Source organism: Rhipicephalus microplus, unplaced genomic scaffold, assembly GCF_043290135.1.
Source record: "Rhipicephalus microplus isolate Deutch F79 unplaced genomic scaffold, USDA_Rmic scaffold_219, whole genome shotgun sequence".
Lineage (NCBI taxonomy): Eukaryota > Metazoa > Arthropoda > Arachnida > Ixodida > Ixodidae > Rhipicephalus > Rhipicephalus microplus.
Genome location: NW_027464790.1, coordinates 127,501 through 142,500, shown reverse-complemented (window position 1 = coordinate 142,500; position 15,000 = coordinate 127,501). Strand labels below are relative to the sequence as shown.

At 61.5% G+C, this 15,000-nt stretch overlaps 3 non-coding genes across 3 annotated transcripts in view; all 3 read right to left on the bottom strand.

Moving 5' to 3' along the window:
• LOC142792446 (large subunit ribosomal RNA) overlaps window positions 1–758 on the bottom strand; it is a 3,958-nt gene extending 3,200 nt beyond the window's left edge. Inside the window, exon 1 of the ribosomal RNA XR_012890934.1 lies at window positions 1–758. This exon is cut by the window's left edge and continues 3,200 nt beyond it. This is a non-coding gene — a ribosomal RNA (large subunit ribosomal RNA).
• Window positions 759–1,912: 1,154 nt separating this feature from the next.
• Window positions 1,913–2,065, bottom strand: LOC142792422 (5.8S ribosomal RNA). The gene has a single exon (XR_012890910.1). It is a non-coding gene; the product is annotated as a 5.8S ribosomal RNA (ribosomal RNA).
• Window positions 2,066–3,784: 1,719 nt separating this feature from the next.
• LOC142792441 (small subunit ribosomal RNA) lies at window positions 3,785–5,599 on the bottom strand. Its single transcript, XR_012890929.1, has one exon. It is a non-coding gene; the product is annotated as a small subunit ribosomal RNA (ribosomal RNA).
• Window positions 5,600–15,000: the final 9,401 nt, after the last annotated feature.

The following is a 15,000-nucleotide window of genomic DNA, read 5'->3' as shown; positions in this document are numbered from 1 at the left end:
TTCGGGCCTCCCGACAACCGGGAGAAGCCCATGGGGCCTGGACGGGGTGACGAACTTTTCGTGCACGGCGTGGTATAACTCCCGCGTGCCGTCTCCGAAGAGACGGGCAGGTCACCTCCACTGCCGGACTCAAAGTCGTGCTTGTTCCCTTTGACCCGCGTCCGTCGCGGCGTCCTACCGGCGGTGGGAAGTGCGCACCCCGGAGACCGCGTCTGCGTGCCAGCAGCCGGAACAGTCCCCCGAAGGGGACCGTTTACCTGACGCCGCCGGCTCCGCGATCGTCCGGAGACTGAATCCCACCGCTTTCGAGCTTCGAGGGCCCACCCGTTTTACTCTAAGCGGTTTCACGTACTCTTGAACTCTCTCTTCAAAGTTCTTTTCAACTTTCCCTCATGGTACTTGTGAACTATCGGTCTCTCGGTCGTATTTAGCCTTAGATGGAGTTTACCACCCACTTAGGGCTGCACTCTCAAGCAACCCGACTCACGGGAGGCTCCATCCCGGGCGCGCAACGGCGGAGACGGGCCTGGCACCCACTCTGGGACAAGCCCCTGTCAGGGGGACTTGCACCGTCGCAAACACCCGAGAACGTCGCCTCCCATACACCACATTTCCCGACCGCCTGCAAGGACGGGGGATTCGGTGCTGGGCTCGGTCCCGTTTCGCTCGCAGCTACTCGGGGAATCCCTGTTGGTTTCTTTTCCTCCGCTTAGTGATATGCTTAAATTCAGCGGGTTGTCTCGCCTGATCTGAGGTCGACAGCGGATACATTCGCTTCCATCAACTTCCTGCACGACCGCGTGCGCTCGCCCTACCAAGTGCGCCCGCAACCCTGTACAGGGCCACTTCTTCACAAGGCTGGCAATCGGCTTCCCCGCTGCACGCGTGCGGCGCACAACCGGTGTGACGTGGAAGTGACGGGACACGTTCGTAAACCCATCGCGAACCGAGTACGACGCCCTACCAAGTGCGCCCGCAACCCTGTACAGGGTCACATCTTCACAAGGCTGGCAAGCGGCATTCCGCTGCGCGCGTGCGTCGTCCGAGCAGTTGCGTGATAAACGACCGTGTCGAAAGCCCAAACACCGCCGAGGCCAGTCGCCGCCGCCGCAAGGGCAGCCACGCAGCCTGGCGAGAGGCATCGTCTCGTGTAGCGTCGCCCCCGCCCCAACTGGAGTGGCCCAGTTTTTTGAACGGGACGGGAACTGCGAAGCACTTAGACCGACGGCGGACTACGACGAGAACGCCTTAAGCTTCGCCAACGTTTCGCCAACTCGTGCGGGAGACTTTTTCCGCTTCGCGGCAAGTCGTCGCGCCGTGCTCTCCGCATCAACCGCGTACGCAGCGAACCGCAAACGTCGGGCGCAGCCTCCTCACCTCCCTGCGCTTTGCGCGCGAACGTTCCCTGTTCGCGCGGCAAAGCCTGGAGGAGGCACGGCCCCGCAGCGTGTTCGAGCGCCCGGTCTACGGGACACCCTGCTTACTTCGAGGGCAACAAGCGCAACGCAAGGCTGCGATCTCGCGCACTTTGCGCACGGCTGGAGAAGCTTTGCTGGCCGGCTTTCGCTCCTCGTGTTTACCGTGCGTTAAAGTTGCGCGTCCGTGGCTCTCGCAGCTCTTGCGCGCCCGGTCGCAGAGAGGAGTACGCAACCTCGACCGCACTTTCCCTGCAGGCTTCCTTCCGACTCGAAGTCCTGCGGCGGTCTCAACGAGGTGCCACATCCTCAATGCAGTCGGTCGCCCCCGTTTCGGTTGGGCTCTGGCACGACGGTCGCCACCGTCTCGCCCTTGAGTGGCCGCTGTTGGCGCTCGCTGTGAGGTGTTCAGCGTGCTGTCCGTGTTGCCGACGCGGTCAAAACGAGTCGACGGCTCACGTTCCCTTGTGCGCCGAAGGCTCTCTTGATATGTGATCCGACCCTCAGACAGACGAAGCCAAGGGAAGACCCAAGGCCGCAATGTGCGTTCAAAGAATCAGTGCTCAGTGTGTCCTGCAATTCACACCAAGTCTCGCAGCTGGCTGCGTTCTTCATCGACCCGAGAACCGAGTGATCCACCGCTTAGAGTCGTGAAAAAGTGTTTGTTCAATTCCGTACAGTCAAAACCAAACGTTTCTGGCACTCGGCCAAACAGTGGCCAAGAAGGGCGCTTTTCAGCGCACGCTTGGACTCCAAAACTCTGCCGCGCCTTTTTCGGCTGCCGCAAATCGAGCAAACGGTGTGTTTCGGACGGCGTTTCGCTTTCGCTACTTGCGAGTGCTTTCGTGGTCCACCCCTCTATAAATACTCGGGAGGCGTCGAAGCCGGTTCTCCAAGCCGTACCCGTAGGTATCGTTGTGTGCTCGCTCTCATTGGCCCGCCTAACCAGAAAATGCCTGCGGTACACCCATTTGGATAAGAGTGCACGCAGATGCGGGCCTCGACGGCTACACATTTCCTCGGGCGGCCGCCTCCCGGCCTCCGTGGAGCGCGGGATGCACGGTCCCATCGACAAGCCTCTCCCGTTTTTACCGTGGCGTCGCGGTTCACCACGGCAGGCGGGTCGGTCTCCTCCGCATAAAAAGGGGGACCCCCGCTTTTTGTTCCACGAAATCGCACAAGCTTTTTTCGCATCCACGGTTTGCCACCGCACACCAAAATGCCGATCCGGCTGCCTACTTTAGCCAACAGGTGGAGCCAGGCGCGCCGTACTTGCGCGGCACTTCCCACGTCCACCGAAGTCGGTGCCAAGGACCACTTTCGGCGCCGGAGCCGCGTACGAGCCTACTCGAGGCGGAAGAACGAAGCCAGCAAGGGCCTGGCCGCAAGTGCGTTCAATTGTCGGGACGTCCAAGTCCCTCGTTCTTCCGTGCTTCCTCTTTCGGCAAGTCGTTGCGGCACCTTCCCAAAGCGCGCAGACCCGCTAATCGCGACGAGCGCGACGTGGCCGTGCCGCCTTTCCCTCGGCAGCAAGCAAAACGCCTGGCAACGTCGACGCTCCCCTAACCGCGATCTCGCACCGTGTTTCGTGTGGCGAATTCAAAAGCCGGCCGGCGCTGCTGCAACCATTACGGTCGGTACGCATACGCCGCGGAGGGCGGGACGGTCATCGGAGCGTGCGGTTCCTCCATCGAGTACTGCGCACCTCGGCCGTCGCATCGCCGTGCCATGACCGGCCGCGCGTCAACGCGAACCGGTGCCAGCGAGATCCCTCGCCTGCAAGAACCGACCGGCAGCCTCCGTCACCCGAGGACGCGGAGGCGCTTGCCGCGGACGGCGGGACGGTATGCACTGGTGCACAGCGGACCCGTCACATCGCCAGTTCCTTGACCGACCGCCGACGCTTGTGCCGTTCCTCTCGTACTTGGCAGTCGCCGCGCGATTGTCGGGTCTCGTTCTTGCACGCTCGAACGGTCGGGAGGGCACTCGGCTGGCGTTTCGGGAACGCGCAGCCTCGCCTTCTACCGACGTAACCACGACTCGCCGTTCGCGCTCCGCCGCTCCTGTTTACAGTACTAGGCGGTCCCGCAGCGGTCGGGTCGCGCATTTCGAGCGCTTCGAGCCACGGTGCAGTGGCGGGTCGAAAGCCGACCTATGAGTGCGTTGCGCCGTTTGTACCCGCGTCCGCCACCTGGCCGACCGTCCAAGGTCGCGGTGTTGGCGTCCGCTGGGCGCAACAATTTGTCACGGGGTGCCGCTCCACATTCAGGCAGCCCCGTGGGGAAAAGCCGACCCCGCGTCCAAACGGGGTCAGCGGCAGAAAGTGTCGGGCGCAGACGCAGCTGAGGCGCTCACCCTTCACAATCCGTTAATGATCCTTCCGCAGGTTCACCTACGGAAACCTTGTTACGACTTTTACTTCCTCTAAATGATCAAGTTTGGTCATCTTTCCAACAGACCGGCGCAACCGAAAGGCCGCGCCGGACATCGGTCCGAAGACCTCACTAAATCATTCAATCGGTAGTAGCGACGGGCGGTGTGTACAAAGGGCAGGGACGTAATCAACGCGAGCTTATGACTCGCGCTTACTGGGAATTCCTCGTTCAAGGGGAACAATTGCAAGCCCCTATCCCAATCACGAAAGAAGTTCCACGGGTTACCCAGTCTTTTCAGACAGGGATAAAGACACGCTGCTTCCTTCAGTGTAGCGCGCGTGCGGCCCCGGACATCTAAGGGCATCACAGACCTGTTATTGCTCTGTTTCGTGCGGCTAGGAGCCGCTTGTCCCTCTAAGAAGGTTGTAAGGTGCTGGGAACCCCGTACCTATTTAATAGGCTAGAGTCTCGTTCGTTATCGGAATTAACCAGACAAATCGCTCCACCAACTAAGAACGGCCATGCACCACCATCCACCGAATCAAGAAAGAGCTCTCAATCTGTCAATCCTCCCAGTGTCCGGGCCGGGTAAGTTTTCCCGTGTTGAGTCAAATTAAGCCGCAGGCTCCACTCCTGGTGGTGCCCTTCCGTCAATTCCTTTAAGTTTCAGCTTTGCAACCATACTTCCCCCGGAACCCAAATACTTTGGTTTCCCGGAAGCTGCCCGCCGAGTCATTTGAGTAACTCAGGCGGATCGCTGGTTGGCATCGTTTATGGTCAGAACTAGGGCGGTATCTGATCGCCTTCGAACCTCTGACTTTCGTTCTTGATCAATGAAAACATTCTTGGCAAATGCTTTCGCAGTAGTTCGTCTTGCGACGGTCCAAGAATTTCACCTCTAGCGCCGCAATACGAATGCCCCCGTCCGTCCCTCTTAATCATTACCTCGTATTCCAAAAACCAACAGAACAGAAACGAGGTCTTGTTCTATTATTCCATGCAAGTTTATTCAGGCGACTCGCCTGCGTTGAGCACTCTAATTTTTTCAAAGTAAAAGCACCGGCCATCTCGAGGCACACAATGAAGTGCACCAAGAAAGAACCGGCATGATGTTCAGTCCGAGCCGTCGCATCGGGTAGATGCACTACTCGTCTGGAACTGAGATCCAACTACGAGCTTTTTAACCGCAGCAGCTTTAGTATACGCTATTGGAGCTGGAATTACCGCGGCTGCTGGCACCAGACTTGCCCTCCAATTGATCCTCGTTAAAGGATTTAGAGTGTACTCATTTCAATTACGGGGCCTCAAAAGAGTCCCGTATTGTTATTTTTCGTCACTACCTCCCCGTGCCGGGAGTGGGTAATTTGCGCGCCTGCTGCCTTCCTTGGATGTGGTAGCCGTTTCTCAAGCTCCCTCTCCGGAATCGAACCCTGATTCTCCGTTACCCGTAACAACCATGGTAAGCAAGTAACCTACCATCGAAAGTTGATAAGGCAGACACTTGAAAGAAACGTCGCCGGCTCGTGGCCATGCGATCAGCACAAAGTTATCCAGAGTCACCACACAATACGGGCCGAAACCCGATCGATCTTGGTCTAATAAAAGCACCCGTTACCCAAAGGGCTCCAGGCTCACTGCATGTATTAGCTCTAGAATTGCCACAGTTATCCAAGTAGGAAGAAACGATCTAAGGAACCATAACTGATTTAATGAGCCATTCGCGGTTTCGCCTTATTTCGGCATGTACTTAGACATGCATGGCTTAATCTTTGAGACAAGCATATGATTACTGGCAGGATCAACCAGGTAATCGTTCGACTGCGCGTCCGTCCTCGCCTTCGGCGGGCCGGACGCAGTCTGTGTGCGGCGGAGGCCACCTTCAGGCGCCCCAACACGCTTATTTTGCACTCCGAGATGACGGCGTTCGAGCTCGCTACGGCACAACCTTCCCGAAAGACGAGTGGGAGCCGTGCGGCAAGAAGCACGTTCATGCTCGCTCTTTTTCGTTGCATCGACTCGGTCGCGCCGTGCGGGTTGCCCAAGCCCGCTGCACTGTCGGTGGACCGGCCGGAACTAGCAACGGAGCCGAGACTGCAAAGCCGCCAGACGACGGGTCACGCCCGCGTCTTCGGCGCTTTCGCATCTGAATCGCCCGAGGACGACACGGAACACACCTCGATATCGTGGTAAAACGGCACCGTCCGACAACCAGCCCCTAACGCATCAAGCGGATGAGGCTGCAGACGACTGCCGTGGATTCCCCTGGAGCAGACCCGAGGACACGCTTGACGAGGCCGAAGCCCGCCGCATATCAGACACCCGGTCGCTTTCGCGTACGCCGCTCACGAGAACCCCCACATAATAGCAGCGATAAGTACCCAGACCTCCTTGGGCACTAATACGAGCGTACTCGAGAAAATTTCACCGCGGGTGTGCCCCGAAACGTGTGGCACGTTGAGCGTGCCACAAGTCTACGTCGCTCTCAAACCCGCCGAGGTCGTAGAATTTGCGACCCTACTCACGAAATTCCCACCGAGGATACGGCCGCAAACGTACCGCACCTTGGGTAGGCCACGAGTTTGTGCAACACTACGCTGACGGCACAGCACCGAGGTCGTGCGCGCACGCACGGGAAAATTCCGCCGCGGTTTCTGCCGAAAACGTGAGGCACCACGACTCTCCGCAAGTTCGCGTCGACTGCGAAAGACCGAAGTCGTGAACGACGTGTCCGCTACTCGCCGCCGACACGCTGGACACCAAACGTACAACGACTCGACGGCGTCGTAGAGGCCCACGACGCGGTTTTCCTTAACGACGTCTCGGCGTGGCACCGACAGGTTAGAACGGCCGACCAACGTTCCCTGTCCGCCGTTCGGCTCAGTCGAAGGGCTCGGCGACTTCGGCAACGCTGCGAAGCCGCACGGTGACGCACGCCATGTCCCCATTTTTTTTTTTTTTCTTTCTGCGTCTGCCGGGGTGCCCCTATAATAGCAGCGATAAGCACCCAGACCGCCGTGGGTCGCTCGCCCCGGCTGACGTGGTTTTTCGTACTCCTGCGGCGGTCGCCGTCAAGCACGTCCAAATACGCTACTTTCGTGGGCGCATTCACGCTCTTTCGCTTCGCCGGAGTGCCAGCACTCACTCTGCCAAAAACGGCGAACATCCGAGCGGCGGTTCCCACTTTTGCGTCGGCGTCGCAAACCCCGCCCCGGCAGACGAGGTTTGCCGTACTCGTGCGACGGTGGCCGGCGGGCACGTCGAAAGACGCCGATATCGTGCGCGAATTGGCGCACCTTGGCTTCACCGGAGTGCCGCCACTGACTCCTCCAAAAACGGCGAAGATCCGAGCGGCGCTTCCCACTTTCGCATCGGCGTCCCGAACTCCGCCCCGGCTGACGCGGTTTACCGTACTCGTGCGACGGTCGCCGGCGAGCACGTGGAAAGACGCCGATATCGTGCCCGAATCGGCTCCGTTCGGCTTCGCCGGAGTGCCAGCACTGGCTCGGCGAAAGACGACGAACATCCGAGCGACGGTTCTCACTATTGCGTACGCGTCGCAAACCCCGCCCCGGCAGACGCACTTTGCCGTACTCGTGCGACGGTCGCCGGCGAGCACGTAGAAAGACGCCGATATCGTGCCGGAATCGGCCCCGTTTGGCTTCGCCGGAGTGCCAGCACTCACTCGGCCACAAACGGCGAACATCCGAGCGGCGGTTCCCACTTAGCCGTCGGCGTCCCGAACTCCGCCCCGGCAGACGCGGTTGCCGAGCTCGTGCGACTAGCGACCGCGAAGCCGTCTCGCGACGCCGCTTTCGTGCGCGGCTCCCACTGCGACCTGGGTCACCCGAGGTCGACGAGCAAGAAAGAATGTCGAAAAAAAATTTTTTTTTTTTTGCGTCTGCCGGGGTGCCCCTATAATAGCAGCGATAAGCACCCAGACCGCCATGGGTCGCTCGCCCCGGCTGACGTGGTTTTTCGTTTTCCTGCGGTGGTCGTCGTCAAGCACGTCCAAACACGCCACTTTCGTGGGCGCATTCGCGCTCTTTCGCTTCGCCGGAGTGCCAGCACTCACTCTGCCAAAAACGGCGAACATCCTAGTGGCGGTTCCCACTTTTGCGTCGGCGTCGCCAACCCCGCCCCGGCATACGCGGTTTGCCGTACTCGTGCGGCGGTGGCCGGCGGGCACGTCGAAAGACACCGATATCGTGCGCGAGTCGATGCTTCTTGGTCTCGCAGGAGGGCCGCCACTCACTCCTGCAAAAACGGCGAAGATCCGAGCGGCGCTTCCCACTTTTTCGTCGGCATCGCAAACCTCGCCCCGGCAGACGCGCTTTGCCGTACTCGTGCGACGGTCGCCGGCGAGCACGTCGAAATACGCCGATATCGTGCCCGAATCGGCCCCGTTTCGCTTCGCCGGAGTGCCAGCACTCACTCGGCCAAAAACGGCGAACATCCGAGCAGCGGTACCCACTTAGCCGTCGGCATCCCGAACTCCGCGCCGGCTGACGCGGTTGCCGAGCTCGTGCGACTAGCGACCGCGAACGCGTCTCGCGACGCCGCTTTCGTGCGCGGCTCCCATTGCGACCTGGGTTACCCGAGCTCGACCAGCAAAAAAGAAGGTCGAAAAAAAATTTTTTTTTTCTGCGTCTGCCGGGGTGCCCCTATAATAGCAGCGATAAGCACCCAGACCGCCGTGGGTCGCTCGCCCCGGCTGACGTGGTTTTTCGTACTCCTGCAGCGGTCGCCGTCAAGCACGTCCAAATACGCCACTTTCGTGGGCGCTTTCGCGCTCTTTCGCGTCGCCGGTGTGCCAGCACTCACTCTGCCAAAAACGGCGAACATCCTAGTGGCGGTTCCCACTTTTGCGTCGGCGTCGCCAACCCCGCCCCGGCATACGCGGTTTGCCGTACTCGTGCGGCGGTGGCCGGCGGGCACGTCGAAAGACACCGATATCGTGCGCGAGTCGATGCTTCTTGGTCTCGCAGGAGGGCCGCCACTCACTCCTGCAAAAACGGCGAAGATCCGAGCGGCGCTTCCCACTTTTTCGTCGGCATCGCAAACCTCGCCCCGGCAGACGCGCTTTGCCGTACTCGTGCGACGGTCGCCGGCGAGCACGTCGAAATACGCCGATATCGTGCCCGAATCGGCCCCGTTTCGCTTCGCCGGAGTGCCAGCACTCACTCGGCCAAAAACGGCGAACATCCGAGCAGCGGTACCCACTTAGCCGTCGGCATCCCGAACTCCGCGCCGGCTGACGCGGTTGCCGAGCTCGTGCGACTAGCGACCGCGAACGCGTCTCGCGACGCCGCTTTCGTGCGCGGCTCCCATTGCGACCTGGGTTACCCGAGCTCGACCAGCAAAAAAGAAGGTCGAAAAAAAATTTTTTTTTTCTGCGTCTGCCGGGGTGCCCCTATAATAGCAGCGATAAGCACCCAGACCGCCGTGGGTCGCTCGCCCCGGCTGACGTGGTTTTTCGTACTCCTGCAGCGGTCGCCGTCAAGCACGTCCAAATACGCCACTTTCGTGGGCGCTTTCGCGCTCTTTCGCGTCGCCGGTGTGCCAGCACTCACTCTGCCAAAAACGGCCAACATCCGAGCGGCGGTTCCCACTTTTGCGTCGGCGTCGTAAACCCCGCCCCGGCAGACGCGGTTTGCCCTACTCGTTCGACGGTCGCCGGCGAGCGCGTCGAAAGACGCCGATATCGTGCGCTAATTGGCGCTCCTTGGCTTCTCCGGAGTGCCGCCACTCACTCCTCCAAAAACGGCGAAGATCCGAGCGGCGTTCTCCACTTTCGCATCGGCGTCCCGAACTCCGCCCGGGCTGACGCGGTTTACCGTACTCGTGCGACGGTCGCCGCCGGGCACGTCGAAAGACGCCGATATCGTGCCGTAATCGGCCCCGTTTGGCTTCGCCCGAGTGCCAGCACTCACTCGGCCAAAAACGGCGAACATCCGAGCAGCGTTTCCCACTTTCGCATCGGCGTCCCGAAGCCCGCCCCGGCAGACGCGGTTTGCCCTACTCGAGCGACGGTCGCCGGCGATCACGTCGAAAGGCGCCGAATTCGTGCACGAATCGATGCTTCTTGGTCTCGCAGGAGGGCCGCCACTCACTCCTGCAAAAACGGCGAAGATCCGAGTTGCGCTTCCCACTTTTTCGTCGGCGTCCCGAACTACGCCCCGGCTGACGCGGTTTACCGTACTCGTGCGACGGTCGCCGGCGGGCACTTCAAAATACGCCGATTTCGTGGGCGCATTCACGCTGTTTCGCTTCCCCGGAGTGCCAACACTCACTCTGCCGAAAGCGGCGATCATCCGAGCGGCGGTTCCCACTTTTGCGTCGGCTTCGCAAACGGCGCCCCGGCAGACGCGCTCGTGCGACGTACTCGTGCGACGGTCGCCGGCGAGCACGTCGAAAGACGCCGATATCGTGCTCGAATCGACCCCGTTTCGCTTCGCCGGAGTGCTGCCAGTCACGGCGCAGAAAACGGCGAACAAGTGTTTTTTTTTTTTTTCCTAGAATTTGTGTTATAGAAGGCACATTTGATATCGGACGATAATTTTCAACTTTATCACGCGCACCGATTTTCGTGTAGAGGTTTGCAAGTTTATGGGAATTTCTCCACTTGGAATAATGCGATTTAGTAGTACTACGAGAACTTCATGGATGTACTCAAGGGTACGGGGCAAGTCAGTTACGTCAACACCTGCAGATTTTTTACACTTCAAACTGAAAATTGTTGGTTGTGAGTCCTCGTGTGATATTAAAGGCCGATTCGCTAACACATAGAACAAAGAAAGAAAGGAAGAAAAAACGCCCGCGCTCGCTCAAGAAACCTGGGTTCGCAACAAGTGGCAACAACAAGCAACCGAGCGAGTGCGCCAAAACCCGTGGCGGCCGAACAAACGCGAAGTCCCAACCGCGTCAGCCGGGGCGGCACGGGACAGGAAAAATCACTTCAGCCGGGGCGGCGGGGCACCGAATAAACCTCGTCACCTCGTCGCAGGATAAAAGAGGAAACAAAAAGTCTAAACAGCGTCTGCTGGAGCGAATGCGTAATAAAACAACAACAACAACAAAAAAAAAACACCCGCGCTCAAGAAGTCTGCAATCCTCACAAAAGGCGACTGTGACCGAGCAGCGTCAGCCGGGGCCGTGCGGAAACGGAAAAACCGCGACTACCGGGGCGTCGAGGCACCGAAAAATCCACTTCAGCCGCGGCGAAAAAAAAAAACAAAAAGAAAGACGGAGGGGGGGGGGGAACCACGTCTGCCGGGGCGAAGGAAAAAAAAAAACGCGTCTGCCGGGGCGAGCCCGGGTGCGGCACCACCGGGAAAACTGTGGCAAACAGACATGGCGATCGAGTGAGTGGGCCGCCAGCCAGGCTCAGCCAAAAAGTGCAAAGTCCGAACTGCGTCAGCCGGGGCGGCAAAAACCGCGTCAGCCGGGGCGGCGCAAAAAACCGCGTCTGCCGGGGCGGCACGAAACCGCGTCAGCCGGGGCGGGGCGAAAACTGCGTCAGCCGGGGCGAAAAGAAAAAAAAAAACGCGTCTGCCGGGGCAAGCCCGGGTGCGGCACCACCGGGAAAACTGTGGCAAACAGACATGGCGATCGAGTGAGTGGGCCGCCAGCCAGGCACAGCCGAAAAGTGCAAAGTCCGAACCGTGTCAGCCGGGGCGACGCAAAAACCGCGTCAGCCGGGGCGGCGCGAAAACCGCGTCAGCCGGGGCGGCACGAAACCGCGTCAGCCGGGGCGGCGCGAAAACTGCGTCAGCCGGGGCGGCGCGAAAACCTCGTCAGCCGGGGCGAGCGAAAAGGGGGGGGGGGGGAGAACCACGTCTGCCGGGGCGAAAGAAAAAAAAAACGCGTCTGCCGGGGCGAGCCCGGGTGCGGCACCACCGGGAAGACTGTGGCAAACAGACATGGCGATCGAGTGAGTGGGCCGCCAGCCAGGCTCAGCCCAAAAAGTGCCAAGTCCGAACTGCGTCAGCCGGGGCGGCAAAAACCGCGTCAGCCGGGGCGGCGCGAAAACCGCGTCTGCCGGGGCGGCGCGAAAACTGCGTCAGCCGGGGCGAGCCCGGGTGCGGCACCACCGGGAAAACTGTGGCTAACAGACATGGCGATCGAGTGAGTGGGCCACCAGCCAGGCTCAGCCAAAAAGTGCCAAGTCCGAACTGCGTCAGCCGGGGCGGCAAAAACCGCGTCAGCCGGGGCGGCGCAAAAAAACCGCGTCTGCCGGGGCGGCACGAAACCGCGTCAGCCGGGGCGGCGCGAAAACTGCGTCAGCCGGGGCGAAAGAAAAAAAAAACGCGTCTGCCGGGGCGAGCCCGGGTGCGGCACCACCGGGAAAACTGTGGCAAACAGACATGGCGATCGAGTGAGTGGGCCGCCAGCCAGGCACAGCCGAAAAGTGCTAAGTCCGAACTGCGTCTGCCGGGGCGGCACGAAACCGCGTCAGCCGGGGCGGCGCGAAAACCGCGTCTGCCGGGGCGGCACGAAACCGCGTCAGCCGGGGCGGCGCGAAAACTGCGTCAGCCGGGGCGAGCCCGGGTGCGGCACCACCGGGAAAACTGTGGCAAACAGACATGGCGATCGAGTGAGTGGGCCGCCAGCCAGGCACAGCCGAAAAGTGCTAAGTCCGAACTGCGTCTGCCGGGGCGGCACGAAACCGCGTCAGCCGGGGCGGCGCGAAAACCGCGTCTGCCGGGGCGGCACGAAACCGCGTCAGCCGGGGCGGCGCGAAAACTGCGTCAGCCGGGGCGAGCCCGGGTGCGGCACCACCGGGAAAACTGTGGCAAACAGACATGGCGATCGAGTGAGTGGGCCGCCAGCCAGGCACAGCCGAAAAGTGCTAAGTCCGAACTGCGTCAGCCGGGGCGGCAAAAACCGCGTCAGCCGGGGCGGCGCAAAAAACCGCGTCTGCCGGGGCGGCACGAAACCGCGTCAGCCGGGGCGGCGCGAAAACTGCGTCAGCCGGGGCGAAAGAAAAAAAAAAAACGCGTCTGCCGGGGCGAGCCCGGGTGCGGCACCACCGGGAAAACTGTGGCAAACAGACATGGCGATCGAGTGAGTGGGCCGCCAGCCAGGCACAGCCGAAAAGTGCTAAGTCCGAACTGCGTCTGCCGGGGCGGCACGAAACCGCGTCAGCCGGGGCGGCGCGAAAACCGCGTCTGCCGGGGCGGCACGAAACCGCGTCAGCCGGGGCGGCGCGAAAACTGCGTCAGCCGGGGCGAGCCCGGGTGCGGCACCACCGGGAAAACTGTGGCAAACAGACATGGCGATCGAGTGAGTGGGCCGCCAGCCAGGCACAGCCGAAAAGTGCTAAGTCCGAACTGCGTCTGCCGGGGCGGCACGAAACCGCGTCAGCCGGGGCGGCGCGAAAACCGCGTCTGCCGGGGCGGCACGAAACCGCGTCAGCCGGGGCGGCGCGAAAACTGCGTCAGCCGGGGCGAGCCCGGGTGCGGCACCACCGGGAAAACTGTGGCAAACAGACATGGCGATCGAGTGAGTGGGCCGCCAGCCAGGCACAGCCGAAAAGTGCAAAGTCCGAACCGTGTCAGCCGGGGCGACGCAAAAACCGCGTCAGCCGGGGCGGCGCGAAAACCGCGTCAGCCGGGGCGGCACGAAACCGCGTCAGCCGGGGCGGCGCGAAAACTGCGTCAGCCGGGGCGGCGCGAAAACCTCGTCAGCCGGGGCGAGCGAAAAGGGGGGGGGGGGGGGAACCACGTCTGCCGGGGCGAAAGAAAAAAAAAACGCGTCTGCCGGGGCGAGCCCGGGTGCGGCACCACCGGGAAGACTGTGGCAAACAGACATGGCGATCGAGTGAGTGGGCCGCCAGCCAGGCTCAGCCCAAAAAGTGCCAAGTCCGAACTGCGTCAGCCGGGGCGGCAAAAACCGCGTCAGCCGGGGCGGCGCGAAAACCGCGTCTGCCGGGGCGGCGCGAAAACTGCGTCAGCCGGGGCGAGCCCGGGTGCGGCACCACCGGGAAAACTGTGGCTAACAGACATGGCGATCGAGTGAGTGGGCCACCAGCCAGGCTCAGCCAAAAAGTGCCAAGTCCGAACTGCGTCAGCCGGGGCGGCAAAAACCGCGTCAGCCGGGGCGGCGCAAAAAAACCGCGTCTGCCGGGGCGGCACGAAACCGCGTCAGCCGGGGCGGCGCGAAAACTGCGTCAGCCGGGGCGAAAGAAAAAAAAAAACGCGTCTGCCGGGGCGAGCCCGGGTGCGGCACCACCGGGAAAACTGTGGCAAACAGACATGGCGATCGAGTGAGTGGGCCGCCAGCCAGGCACAGCCGAAAAGTGCTAAGTCCGAACTGCATCTGCCGGGGCGGCACGAAACCGCGTCAGCCGGGGCGGCGCGAAAACCGCGTCTGCCGGGGCGGCACGAAACCGCGTCAGCCGGGGCGGCGCGAAAACTGCGTCAGCCGGGGCGAGCCCGGGTGCGGCACCACCGGGAAAACTGTGGCAAACAGACATGGCGATCGAGTGAGTGGGCCGCCAGCCAGGCACAGCCGAAAAGTGCTAAGTCCGAACTGCGTCTGCCGGGGCGGCACGAAACCGCGTCAGCCGGGGCGGCGCGAAAACCGCGTCTGCCGGGGCGGCACGAAACCGCGTCAGCCGGGGCGGCGCGAAAACTGCGTCAGCCGGGGCGAGCCCGGGTGCGGCACCACCGGGAAAACTGTGGCAAACAGACATGGCGATCGAGTGAGTGGGCCGCCAGCCAGGCACAGCCGAAAAGTGCAAAGTCCGAACCGTGTCAGCCGGGGCGACGCAAAAACCGCGTCAGCCGGGGCGGCGCGAAAACCGCGTCTGCCGGGGCGGCACGAAACCGCGTCAGCCGGGGCGGCGCGAAAACTGCGTCAGCCGGGGCGAGCCCGGGTGCGGCACCACCGGGAAAACTGTGGCAAACAGACATGGCGATCGAGTGAGTGGGCCGCCAGCCAGGCACAGCCGAAAAGTGCTAAGTCCGAACTGCGTCAGCCGGGGCGGCAAAAACCGCGTCAGCCGGGGCGGCGCAAAAACCGCGTCTGCCGGGGCGAAATAAAAAAAAAAAACAAAGAAAAAAGCCCGCGCTTAATCAAAAGAAAACAAAGAAAAAAGCTTGCGCTTAATCAAAAGAAAACAAACAAAAAAAGTTCGCGCTTAAGCCTGGCGGTGGAACCACCGGGGCAAACAGACCTGGCGATCGAGTGAGTGGGCCGCCAGCCGGGGT